This window comes from Cetorhinus maximus, chromosome 4, assembly GCF_964194155.1.
Source record: "Cetorhinus maximus chromosome 4, sCetMax3.hap1.1, whole genome shotgun sequence".
NCBI classification, from domain to species: domain Eukaryota; kingdom Metazoa; phylum Chordata; class Chondrichthyes; order Lamniformes; family Cetorhinidae; genus Cetorhinus; species Cetorhinus maximus.
In genome coordinates, this window is record NC_135882.1 from 162,783,822 (window position 1) to 162,797,959 (window position 14,138).

Sequence of the window (14,138 nt, forward strand, 5' to 3'; positions counted from 1 at the left end):
GATGGGTTTTTATAACAATCGACAATGATTTCATGGTCATCATTAGACTTTTAATTCCAGATATTTATTGAATTGAAATTCCACCATCTGCCATTGCCAGATTCAAACCCAGGTCCCGAGAGCATTTCCCTAGGTCTTCTGGAACACTAGCCTAGCGACAATACCATTATGCCTCTGCCTCCCCTTTAAGCAATGGTAATGTTGCTGTGCTTTAATATTACTGTTCAAACATCAGTGCTTGTCAAATACTATTTACACTGAATAAAATCTAACCACTGTCACCAATAAGGGTTAACACTTTAAATCATTTTAGAATTTGGCAAAAGGGGATAAAGGGTTAACTGACTTACCATACCCCAAATTCCAACACACTAACCAAAGTCTTGGAGTGCACACTGGAATCCAACCACGGCTTTGTCTGAACAGGAGTGAAGTGATAATAAATATTGACATGAAATTATTATGGGTAGGAAATATGATGAAGAGTTGTGGGGCTCCTTCTAAAATCTGAGCTTGCCCCAACCATGTTCATCTTGATGGTGCCAACTTGAAATAGTTTGTTAGTGGAACTTCATTCAATGGGCCTAATGGCTTTTTCTCATCCCATACCTTAGGTTCCTCAGGTTCTATTTCTAGAGGTAACAACAAACAGCAGCCTACATTTCTATAACACCCATGAAATGCAAAGATACACCTGGAGCATTTTACAGGGTGCTGGATAGTAAGTAGACACTCCAAGGGGTGATGGTGGTGTAGTGCTAATGTCCCTGGACTAGTAATCCAGAGGCCCAGGCCTGAATTTCATGCTTGATGTGCACGCCAAGTCGGCAGGCTCAGAAGTGGACAAACAATCCACTCCCGGGTGAGATTGCGTTTCCAATGCAATTTCATGATGGGTGGCCAATTAAGGGCCGCCCAGCGTAAACCGTAGCTGCTCAATGGTCAGAAGGGCCAGGTGGGGGCGGGAGCCTGTCAGACCCTGGGTCCAATGGCGACCCAGTGGGGGGATTTAAAAGCAGCAGAGGCAGCTCCCTGAAGGCGGCCAGGGGACACTTTGTAGCTTTGGAGTTGTTCAACAAAATATTTTTTTTAGGCTGCAATAGCATCTGCACCTGTTGGGCACACTAGGTTGGAGGGCAGGTCCTGAGGGCACTGGAGCCCCTAGTTCTTGGATGAGTGCCTGGGAATCCTCGTGGAGGAGGTCGGTGCTGGGCAGGATATCCTCGTCCCCAGGGATGGCAAGGGAAGGCCACCACACCCAACCAAGAAAGCATGGGCAGACATGGCAGCCCAGGTCAGCGGCCGTGATGTTGTGTGACACACATGGGTGCAGTGCCACAAAAAAGTCCAACGATCTGCTGCACTCAGCAAGGGTGAGTACCGAATTGGCATCCATCAGTGTGGAGAAGTGTTAATGGCTGGCCATTGCCATTTGGTGCTCAGGGGTGTAAGGGTCTGAGTGCCAACTGGCACATTGGTACTGGCCAAGGCGGTGAGCTCTGGCTGCTTGGCCTGATCGCTTTGCTGGTTGAGGGCCACGACTCGGATGTACCCTGCAAGGTGTAACTCTGGTGGGGCTGGCCAGGCTGCAATGGTGCTGCAGGTAGAGAGTGGACGAATCAATGCTCCTCTGTCCTTTCAGGAGAAGAGAAGTCATAACAATATCGAGAGGTTAAGGACAAGTGGAGGCCCCCCAAACCTGCTCATATTGACGGGGTACGAGATGGATGCCCTGGAGGTGGAGTGCTGACACCCAACTCAGTCCGCTGGGCGTGGAGAGGCAGAGGTTGCTGTTGAAGGTAAGAGTGCAGTGCACAGATGTGAGAGTGTCAGAGTGTGTAAACATTGTTGTGTTGTCTTATCTATAATGGAAATCTCAAACCTGGAGACCCCATTGTTCATTGAAAGACGATGGCACCATGATGCAGATTTCCATTGTCTCACCAGGGTGCCTGGCATGCACAGTGACAGTGTGATGACTAATACTAATGACATGTCGATTTTCTCCTCTAGAATCGCCATCCAGCCAGCGAATACAGAAGCCCGATAAACCACCCTTGATGCCGGAGGACCAGGGGCCATCAGACGCACCTGCATCACACCTCCCCGCTGCACCAGGCACCAGCGCAGATACCAGCACCTTGGTGGGCATTAGATTATCAGCTACAATGTTAATGCACAGCGGTGAGGGCACATCACACTCGCATGAGGAGCAGGCGGAGGCAGAGAGTGCCTAGGGTGCCGGCAGTCGGAGGCTGAACCAAAGGCAGATGATGAGCCTCTGGAGTCGTCTATCAGGCGGCAGATGCTGGAGGTCCAGCGAGATGTGTGGGAGGATATGGCAGAGATCCATGAGGGTATGCGTGCCATGGTCTCTGTTAAGGAGGAGTCTATGTGGGGCATGAGTTCTGTGTTGACCCTCAGTACCAAGCGCACTACCTCCTCCATTGAGAGAGTGGCGATTCTCATGGAGAGGCAGCTCCAGGGACAAAATCAGGGCTTCCTGGGGTTGCGCTCGGACCTGCAAGCCCTCACACAGGCAATGACCTCAGGTGGTCAGTGCCAGTATGGAGATGGATGAGGCACCCAGTATCCCAGCTAGGTGCCCATCCATCAATGGTGAACAGGGAGGTCCAGACCAACCTCACGTTGGTGCACAAGCTGCCTGTCGTCTCTGTGGGCTCCTCTAAGGGCGCTCTGGATGATGGCAGCAGCTCCTCTGCCCCTCTGCCAGTGACCGTGACACCTGATGAGGCTGCGATGGCTGGGGAGATGGCAGCTGTGGCACTGGCCACTCGCTCCCAGGCAGGGCCAGTACAGGCTCCACTGGCCAAAGGACGACCACCAAGGTCATCAAGGCCAACAAGGCGGCAGAGTCAGCAGGTTGTCTCCAATGCCGCTGCCAGAAAGGCTGGGGGTGGGGGGTGGTCACCGAGACGCAGCACTCGCAAGCATAAGTTTAAGACACCATGAGCACAAGAGGGACTTTTCATGGGTGATCTTCTGTTCTGCCATGTTTTGTTAATTTGTTTACTGGTATGACCATTAACACCTTATATTGCTAAGTTAATTTTCTGTGAGTGCCAACATTGTATAAATTTTGCTTTTGTGTTAATGGCCTGAGAATGCTTCACTTGCCAGTATGACATGCTGGACGTGAGTGCCTCCAAACAGATACTGAGTGGAGTTTGGGTTCAATGGAATAGGCCATTTCAAACGCCCGGGATGGAGGCAGCAGCCCTGGCTTGAGGTGAAAGCAGTGCCTTGGCAGCCTAGCTGAAGGAGTGTTGAATCAAGGTCTCCCTGGTGTCCCTGTCTCCCTGAAGGATCCAGAGGACTGCCTCCACGTCCTCACCGTGTTCTTCCCCGGGCACCTCCTCTGACTCACCACTGAACTCATCATCTGTGGCCTGTGGAACTGCCTCAATATCCTCTTCCACCAGTTGGTCCCCCTCTTGCCAGTGCCAGATTGTGGAGAGCGCAGCATGCAACCACTATCAGTGACACCCGCTCTGGAGGGTATTGTAGTGCTCCCCCTGAACGGTTCAGGCATCTGAATCTCATCTTCAGAAGACCTATGGTCCTCTCAATCACCACCCTTGTGGAGGCATGACTCCTATTATACCTCTGCTCCGCTCTGTTCTTGGGTGCCGGAGAGACGTCATAAGCCACCTTTTCAATGGATAGCCCTTGACACCCAGCAGCCATCCATCCAGTCGGGCTGGAGCACTGAATAGCCTTGGCACCTGTGAGTGTTGGAGGATGTAAGCGTCATGGGAGCTGCCAGGGTACTTTGCACAGATTTGCAGAATCTGCGTCTTGTGGTCGCAAAGTATCTGGAGTGGAATCCCTTCCTGTTGACAAAGGCACCCAGCTGACCCACTGGTGCCTTGATGACCACACGTGTGACCATAAGACCATAAGACATAGGAGCAGAAATTAGGCCATTTGGCCCATCGAGTCGATTGCACCCTGGATGTGGAGGAACCCAGCAATCGTGGCAAACCCTCTGACTCGCTCAGCTTGGCTGCATCATCCGTACGGAAATGAATAAATGTCATTACCCACCTGAACAGAGCTTCTGTCACCAGCTTGACGCAACTGTGGACAGCTGATTGGGACACTCCACAAAGATCCCTCACTGACCCCTGGAAAGTGCTGGAGGCATAGAAGTTGAGGGCCACTGTGACCTTCAGAGCCATTGGCATGGGGTGTCCACCCACATAGTTGGAGGTGAACTCAAGTCCAATCATCTGAAGGTCAGTCTGCCTGGAGATGCGGAGCCTCCTTCGGCATTACGCCTTGGACAATTGAGGTAGCTGAATCGCTGCCTTTAAACTCTGGCAGCAGGATAGTGGCACCTTCTGAGGCCCCTTCTGCCTTGGACTCCCTGCTGGCCCTGCGCCTACATGTGCCTGCACCTCTCCTCCCACAGGTCACTCCCTTGGACTCTGCCTGTGGACACCTGGCCTCCTCTCCCTTTTGCCCCTCTCTCTCTCCTCAGAGGAGCTGCCACCAGTTGAGTAGACAATCCCCATTATCAGGGTAACAGAGAAGGCTGTTTGGTGACCGGAAGTGTCCATTTTGTCTAAATCCTCCAGGGGCCTTGGAGACACCAATAAGTCCTGAAATGAAGGCTAGCAATGCCATGATTGAAGCTCAAAACAGAGATAAAGCTGTCGAGTTTCACTAAGTAACTAGCAGCAAACTATCTCCTAAACTCCTCACTACTCACAATGGCAATGCTCCGGACCCTTTTCATCCCGTCCTTGAATGACAATTCGTTAAAAATGGGCTGCCCGCCTGCCCATTTTGCCCGTGCGACGAGCACGAAATCACACGGGCTTTTAATGGCCTTAATTGGCCCTTTGATTGTTGGTGGGCGCAGCTTTGACTTCCGCACATGCCCGCCGACCTCAGTATTGCTCACATGTGCAATGACGTCAGGACGCACACCCAACGTCATTTCCTGCAATTTCACATGCGTTCGTGCACCCGCCCAACCAACGTAAAATTCTGACCCCAGATTCATGCTCTGGGGAACAAGGGTTCAAATCCCACCACAGCAGCTGGTGGAATTTAAATTCGGTTAATAAATCTGGAATTGAAAGCTAGTCTCAGTAATGGTGACCATGACAGCTATCACTTATTGTTGTAAAAACACATCTGGATCATTTAGGGAAGGAAATCTTACATGTGACTCCAGGTCCACAGCAATGTGGTTGACTCTTAGCTGCCCTCTGAAATGGCCTAGCAAGCCATTCAGTTCAAGGGCAACTAGAGATGAGATTTCTACATCTCATGAAAGAATAAAACAACACAGAGGCATGGGGGGAGGAAGGGATGTGTATCAAGGGGGAGTTAAAAAAAAAAGTCAACAAGGATGTTTTTAAGGAGTTGACAAGGTAGAGTTGCTGAAGGAAGGAGATCCAGAGGATAGTGGCAGAGAGCTTAGCCACTAAGCTAAGTGGATGTGGGCAATATGAAATGGGCTAGTGTCAGATTGGTGCACACAGGAATAGAATGCTGGAGAAGGTCACAAGGTAAGGAGGAATGAAGCTGTAATGATTTGAAAATGAGTGCGGGAATCTGTTTTCTGGGACTTTGGAAGCCAATGAAGTTTGGCAAAGACAGGGGTGAGGGGGACATGGGCCTTAGAATGGCTAAGAACACAAGGCTCCTGGATGATTTGCACTGGATGAGTAGTAAAAACAGGGGTAACCAACAAACAGGGAATGATGATAAATCATGCATTCGGGTCTTGCCAGTAGAGGGAGACAAGTGAGGCAGAGGCAGGTGGTGTTGCAGAGGTGAATGAATGTGCCGTTGGTCACAGTGTGCGGAGGGACAATCAATAGGTCAACATTCTACAACTCTAGGCTAAGCCTGAGATGGAAGGGTCAGTTTAATTAGTCAGTAGTGTGTGACATTAAGAAAACACTGCGGCGTCAAACAGTTAAAGTCTTTCCTGCTATGCCTTCCTCCCACACTCTGCTCCTTTCTCTCTTAGTCACACTATTCTTGCACCATCTCAAACGCTCTTCCTCTCTGCTTGACTTAGTTTTATTTGGTCCTTTCTCTTGCCTCAGTCTCATTGTTTCTGAGTTCCTCCTCCCTGTTTCACTCTGTGACCAGCTATAGCTCTGTGTCCCATCTCTCATTCATGATACCACAATCTTGGACAAAAGCAAAGCTAAGTAGCATCAGCTGTGGCTCAGTTTGTAGCACTCCAACCTCTGAGTCACAAGGCTTTGGGTTTGAGCACAAAAATCAAGGCTGACACTCTCAGTGCAGTACTGAGGAAGTGCTACTCAGCTGAAAGTGCCGTCTTTCAGGTGGAATGTTAAACCAAGGCCCCAACTGCCTGTTCAGGCCGATACAAAAGTTCCCATGATGTTATTTCAAAGAACAGCAGGGCAGTTCTCCCCGGTGACCTGACCAATATTTATCCCTCAAACAATATCACAAAAACAGATTATCTGGTCATTATTGTATATGAGGGTCTGGCACATATAGGGTTAACGTGGGACTGAGTACAGTACTGTCCACTCAGTGGTGTAAGAGAACAAATGACCTGCACCTAGGGGTCAGTCTAGTGTTGGACAGAATCGTGTACCCAAGCAAGAATGGAGACAGCTCCAAGCTTGAACACTTTACTGTATATATGAATATAGCTCTTGTAGTTGGGGGAGGTGATGGCGGATGCTGGTAATGTCACCGGACTAATAATCAGAGGCCCAGGCTATTGCTCTGGGGATATGGGTTCAAATCCCATTAAATTCCACAGAATGGAATTTAAATTCAGTTAATAAATATGGAATTAAAAAAGTTAATCTCTGTAATAGTGACCATGAAACAATTGTTGATTGTTGTAAAAACCCATCTGAGTTCCTTCAGAGAAGTGAATCTGCCTTACCTGGTCTGGCCTTCATGTGACTCCAGATGCACAGCAATGTGGTTGACTCTTAAATGGCCTAACACACCGCTACAAAGCCCACAAAAAGGAATGAAACAGAATGGATCACCCAGCATCAACCTAGGCATCAGAAACAATAAAAGCAAACACAGCCCTCTCAACCCTGCAAAAGTCCCCCTTACTAAACCTGGGGACTGGTGCCAAAATTGGGAGAGCTGTCCCACAGGCTAGTCAAGCTCACTGAATCATACCTTACAGCCAATGTCCCTGACATCACCATCAATATCTCTGGGTACATCCTGTCACACTGACAGGACAGACCCACTTGAGGTGGTGAGTGGTATACAGTCTAGAGAGAATTGCCCTGGAATTCTCAACATCAACTCCAGACTCCATGAAGTCTCATGGCATCAGGTCAAACATGGGTAAGGAAATCCCCTGCTGATTACCACCTACCACCCACCCCCTCAGCTGATGAATCAGTGCTCCTCCATGTTGAACATCACTTGGAGGAAGCACTGAGGGTGGCAAGGGCACAGAATGTACTCTGAGTGTGGGACTTCAACGTCCATCACTGAGAGTGGTTTGGCAGCACCTCTACTGACCGAGTCCTATAGGACATGGCTGTTAGACTGCCTGTGTAGCAGGTGGCGAGGGAACCAACAGGAGAGAAAAATCCACTTGACATCATCCTCACCAACCTGCCTGCCGCAGATGCATCTGTCCATGACAGTATTGGTAGGTGTAACTACCGCACAGTCCTTAAGCCCTGTATTCACATTGAGGATACCTACTTTGTGTTGTGTGGCACTACCACTATGCTAAATGGGACAGATTTTGGACAGATCTATCAACTCAAGACTGACATCCATGAGATGCTATCGGCCATCAGCTGCTGCAAAATTATATACAACCTCAATCTGTAACCTCAAGGCCCGGCATATCCCCCACTCTACCATTGCCATCAAACCGTGGTATCAACCCTGTTTCAATATAGAGTGCAGGAGGGCATGCCAGGAGCAGTACCAGGCATATCTAAAAATGAGGTGTCAACCTGGTGAAGCTACAACACAGGACTAAATGTATGCCAAACAGCATAAGCAGCAAGTGATAACCAGAGCTAAGGGATTCCAAAACCAAGGATCAGATCTAAGCTCTACAGTCCTGCTACATCCATTCGTGAATGGCGATGGACAATTAAATGACTCACAGGAGGAGGAGGAGGATCCACAAATATCCCCATCCTCAATGATGGCGGAGCCCAGCACATCAGTGCAAAAGATAAGGCAGAAGAATTTGCTACAATCTTCTGCCAGAAGTGTCAAATTGATGATCCATCTCGGCCATATAAATATGGTGGCTACAAGAACAGGTCAGAGGCTAGGAATCCTTTGACAAATAACTCACCTATTGACTCCCCAAAGCCTGTCCACCATCGACAATGCACAAGTCAGGAGTGTGATGGAATACTCCCCACTTGCCTGGATGAGTGCAGCTCCAACACTCAAGAAGCTTGACACCATCCAGGACAAAGCAGCTCGCTTGATTGGCACCCCATCCATCACCTTCAACATCCACTCCCTCCACCACTGATGCACAGTGGCATCGGTATGTACCACCTACAAGATGCACTGCAGCAACTCACCAAGGGCCCTTCGACAGCACCTTCCAATCCCGCTACCTCTACCACCTAGGACGAGGGCAGCAGATGCATGGGAACATCACCACCTGCAAGTTCCTCTCCAAGCCATGGAAATATATCGCCGTTCCTTCACTGTTGCTGGGTCAAAATAGTGGAACTTCCTCCCTAACATCACTGTGGGTGCACCTACACCACCTGGACTGCAGCGGTTCAAGAAGGCAGCTCACCACCACCTTCTCAAGGCAAAATAGGGATGGGCAATAAAAATGCTGACCTAGCCAGTGTGACAAAAGTATAATAGTTTTCATAATATTTTTCTGGTTATTGTGAAGTAGGTTTTTGGGTGTATGTATAGGTGGTTCTGTCTGTGTGATTTTATTACATTTGGAGTCAAATAGACTGCAAGCTTGAAATCATCAGAAGAAGCTAGTGTTCAAGATGCTAATGAGTGGACATGGATGCTAGTTTAACATGTAAGGTGTGAAGATAATTTGCATTTTTAGATAAGGGAAGGGACTATTGAATTTCAAACGGGTGTTAGCCTGTTTACAACTAGCCAGATAAACAAGGCCAAGGAGTGTGTTTATTTTTTTCCCAAAGGTTACTGAAAATATTGGCAACATGTGGGACTGACATATGAGGAGAGATTGAGTCGATTAGGATTATATTCGCTGGAGTTCAGAAGAATGAGGTGGGATCTCATAGATCTCATAGAAACCTATAAAATTCTAACAGGACTAGACAGGGTCGATGCAGGAAGGATGTTCCCGATGGTGGGGGAGTCCAGAACCAGAGGTCACAGTCTGAGGATATGGGGTAGACTATTTTGGATTGAGATGAGGAAAAATTTCTTCACCCAGAGAGTGGTGATCCTGTGGAATTTGTTACCACAGAAAGTAGTTGAGACCAAAACATTGTATGTTTTCCAGAAGGAGTTAGATATAGCTCTTGGGGCGAAAGGGATCAAAGGGTATGGGGAGAAAGCAGGAGCAGGCTATTGAGTTGGATGATCAGCCATGATCATAATGAATGGCGGAGCAGGCTTGTAGGGCCAAATGGCCTGCTCCTGCTCCTAGTTTCTATGAAAGTTTTTATATCATGAGGAAGATACAGTTTCAAAGGCATATGGAACAATAGAATTTACATATTAAAGGGAGAGAAACATATATAAAGAAGAATGAAAGGCTATGTGAGGAGAGGGCCATGTAAGATCTAACAGGAGTGTATGAAACAACCTGCAAGAAATCTCCAGCTATTTGTGCATAAGTCTGCTATGTAAAGTAACTGAAGGTGGGGAAGCTATTTGGAAAAAAACAAAAAGATAAAAGCAAAAAACTGCGGATGCTGGAAATCCAAAACAAAAAAATACCTGGAAAAACTCAGCAGGTCTGGCAGCATCTGCGGAGAAGAACACAGTTAACGTTTCGAGTCCGAATGACCCTTCAACAGAACTAAGTAAAAATAGAAGAGAGGTGAAATATAAGCTGGTTTAAGGTGGGTGGGACAAGTAGAGCTGGATAGAGGGCCAGTGATAGGTGGAGATAACCAAAAGATGTCACAGACAAAAGGACAAAGAGGTGTTGGAGGTGGTGATATTATCTAAGGAATGTGCTAATTAAGGGTAGAAAGCAGGACAAGCAAGGTACAGATAGCCCTAGTGGGGGTGGGGTGGGGTGAAGGAATCAAGAAAGGCTAAAAGGTAGAGATAAAACAATGGAAATACATTTAAAAATAATGGAAATAGGTGGGAAAAGAAAAATCTATATAAATTATTGGAAGAAAAAGGGGGGGATCGGGAAGGGGGTGGGGATGGAGGAGAGAGTTCATGATCCAAAATTGTTGAACTCAATATTCAGTCCAGAAGGCTGTAAAGTGCCTAGTTGATTCCATTGTCAAGTGGGTATTGTGTTAACTTGCTGGTTTTGTTTTAAATGTAAAATCTATTTTGGACTGTTGCCTCAAAACGGAGTCAGGTCAATTAGTAACTTTAGGATTTGTTATAGTAGTGAGTAATTGTAGTCTTATGTATGTGCTTGAAATCTTTTATTTTTTTAAATCTCTAAAGATCTTGGCGGACTCATTATTTCTGAATTGAGTGCACACATCTTGTAATAAATACAAATTGCAAAACCGTTATGATTTTTTAAAATTTATCCACGAGATGTTGGCTTTGCTGGCTGGGCCAGCATTTATTGCCCATCCCTAATTGTCCTTGAGAAAGTGATCGTGGTGAGCTGCCTTCTTGAACCGCTGCAGTCCCATGTGGTGTAGATACACCCAAAGTGCTATTAGGAAGGGAGTTCCAGGATTTTGCCCCAGCGACAGTGAAGGAATGGTGATATGTTTCCAAGTCAGGAAGGTGAGTGACTTGGAGGGGAACTTCCAGGTGGTGATGTTCCCACCTACCTGTTGCCCTTGTCCTTCTAGATGGTAGTGGTCATGGGTTTAGAAGTTGCTGTCTAAGAAGCCTTGGTGAATCCCTGCCATGCACCTTGTAGATGGCACACACTGCTGCTACTGTGTGTCGGTAGTGGAGGGAGCGAATGTTCGTGGATGTGGTGCCAATCAAGCGGGCTGCTTTGCCCTGGGTGGTGTCAAGGTTCTTGAGTGTTGTTGGAGCTGCTCTCATCCAGGCAAATGGGGAGTATTCCATCCCACTACTGAGTTGTGCCTTGCAGATGGAGGACAGGCTTTGGGGAGTCAGGAGATGAGTTACTCGTTGCAGGATTCCAAGCTTCTGACCTGCTCTTGTAGCCACAGTATTTATATGGCTAGTCCAGTTCAGTTTCTGGTCAGTGGTAGATCCCAGGATATTGATAGTGGAGGATTCTGTGATGGTAATGCCATTGAACATCAAGGAGTGATGGTTAGATTCTCTCTTGTTGGAGATGGTCATTGCCTGACACTTGTATGGTGCGAATGTTATATGCCACTTGGCAGCCCAAGCCTGGATATTGTCCAGGTCTTGCTGCATTTGGACATGGACTGCTTCAGTATCTGAGGAGTCACGAATGGTGCTGAACATTATGCAATCATCAACGAACATCCCTACTTCTGATGGAAGGAAGGTCATTGATGAAGCAGTTGAAGACGTGGGCCGAGGACACTATCCTGAGGAACTCCTGCAGTGATGTCCTGAGTCAGCATGGTTTCATCAAGGGGAGGTCATGCCTGACAAATCTGTTAAAATTCTTTGAGGAGGTGACGAGTAGGTTAGACAAAGGAGAGCCAATGGATGTTATCTACTTGGACTTCCAGAAGGCCTTTGACAAGGTGCCGCACAAGAGGCTGCTCAGTAAGATAAGAGCCCATGGTGTTAGAGGCAATGTACTAGCATGGATAGAAGATTGGCTGTCTGGCAGGAGGCAGAGAGTGGGGATAAGGGGGTCCTTCTCAGGATGGCGGCGGGTGACTAGTGGAGTTCCGCAGGGGTCAGTTTTGGGACCACAACTTTTCACTTTATGCATTAATGATCTAGATGAAGGAACTGAGGGCATTCTGGCTAAGTTTGCAGATGATACAAAGATAGGTGGAGGGACAGGTAGTATTGAGGAGGCGGGGAGGCTGCAGAAGGATTTGGACAGGTTAGGAGAATGGGCAAAGAAGTGGCAGATGGAATACAAAGTGGGGAAGTGTGAGGTCATGCACTTTGATAGGAAGAATAGAGGCATAGACTATTTTCTAAATGGGGAGAGAATTCAGAAATCTGGAGTGCAAAGGGACTTGGGAGTCCTAGTCCAGGATTCTCTTAAGGTTAACTTGCAGGTTGAGTCGATAGTTAGGAAGGCAAATGCAATGTTGGCATTTATTTCGAGAGGACTAGAATATAAAAGCAGGGATGTGCTGCTGAGGCTTTATAAGGCTCTGGTCAGACCACATTTAGAATATTGTGAGCAATTTTGGGCCCCGTATCTCAGGAAGGATGTGCTGGCCCTGGAGAGGGTCCAGAAGAGGTTCACGAGAACGATCGCAGGAATGAAAGGCTTAACATATGAGGAACGTTTGAGGACTCTGGGTCTATACTCGATGGAGTTTGGAAGGATGAGGGGGGATCTGATTGAAACTTACAGAATACTGAAAGGCCTTGATAAAGTGAACATGGGGAAGATGTTTCCATTAGTAGGAGAGACTAGGACCTTAGGGCACAGCCTCAGAGTAAAAGGAAGACCTTTTAGAACAGTGATGAGGAGAAACTTCTTTAGCCAGAGAGTGGTGAATCTATGGAATTCATTGCCACAGAAGGCTGTGGAGGCTAGGTCATTGAGTGTATTTAAGACCAAGATGGATAGGTTCTTGATTGGTAAGGGGATCAAAGGTTATGGGGAGAAGGCGGGAGAATGGGGTTGAGAAACTTATCAGCCATGATTGAATGGCAGAGCAGACTTGATGGGATGAATGGCCTAATTTCTGCTCCTATGTATTATGGTCCTGGAGCTGAGATGACTGACCTCCAACAACCACAACCAACTTCCTTTGGGCTAGGTATGACTCCAACCAGTGGAGAGTTTTCCCCGATTCCCGTTGACTCCAGTTTTGCTGGGCTCCTTGATGCCACACTCGGTCACTCTTACCTCACCTCGGGAGTTCAGCTCTTTTGTGCATGTTTGAACTAAGGCTGTAATGAGGTCAGGAGCTGAGTGGCCCTGGTGGAAACCAAACTGGGCGTCGGTGAGCAGGTTATTGCTAAGCAAGTACATTAATGACCCCCTCCATTATTTTACTGATGATGGAGAGTAGACTGATGGGGTAGTAATTGGCCGGGTTGGATTTGTCCTGCTTTTTGTGTACAGGACTGGGCAATTTTCCACATAGCCGGGTAGATGCCAGTGTTGTAGCTGTACTGGACAAGCTTGGATAGGAGCGTGGCAAATTCTGGAGCACAAATCTTCAGTACTATTGCTGGAATATTGTCAGGGCCCATAGCCTATTTTACCATCCAATGCCTTCAGCCTTTTCTTGATATCACATGGAGTGAATCGAATGGGCTGAAGACCGGCATCTGTGATGCTGGGGGCCTCCAGAGGAGGCCGAGATGGATCATTCACTCGGCACTTCTGGCTGAAGATTGTTGCAAATGCTTCTGCCTTATCTTTTGCACTGATGTGCTAGGCTCTCTCATCATTGAGGGTGGGGATATTTGTGGAGCATCCTCCTCCAGTGAGTCCTCTGCTGGGTCTGTCCTGCCAGTGGGACAGGACCAACCCAGGGATGGTGATGGTGGAGTCTGGGACATTATCTGTAAGGCATGATTCCATGAGGATGACTATGTCAGGCTGATGCTTGACCAGTCAGTGAGACAGCTCTCCCAATTTTGGCACTAGCCCCCAGATGTTGCATAAGGAGGACTTTGCGGAGGTGACAGTTTGCTGTTGGTTTTTCCGGTGCCAAGGTCAATCTATCGGGTTTCGTTCCTTTTTTGAGACTTTGTAGTGGTTTGATGCAACTGAGTGGCTTGCTAGGCCATTTCAGAGGACATTTAAGGGTCAACCACATAACTGAGGGTCTGGAGTCACATCTAGGCAGATTTCCTTCCCTAAAGGGAACAATCAACAATGACAACAATCGACAATGGTTTCATGA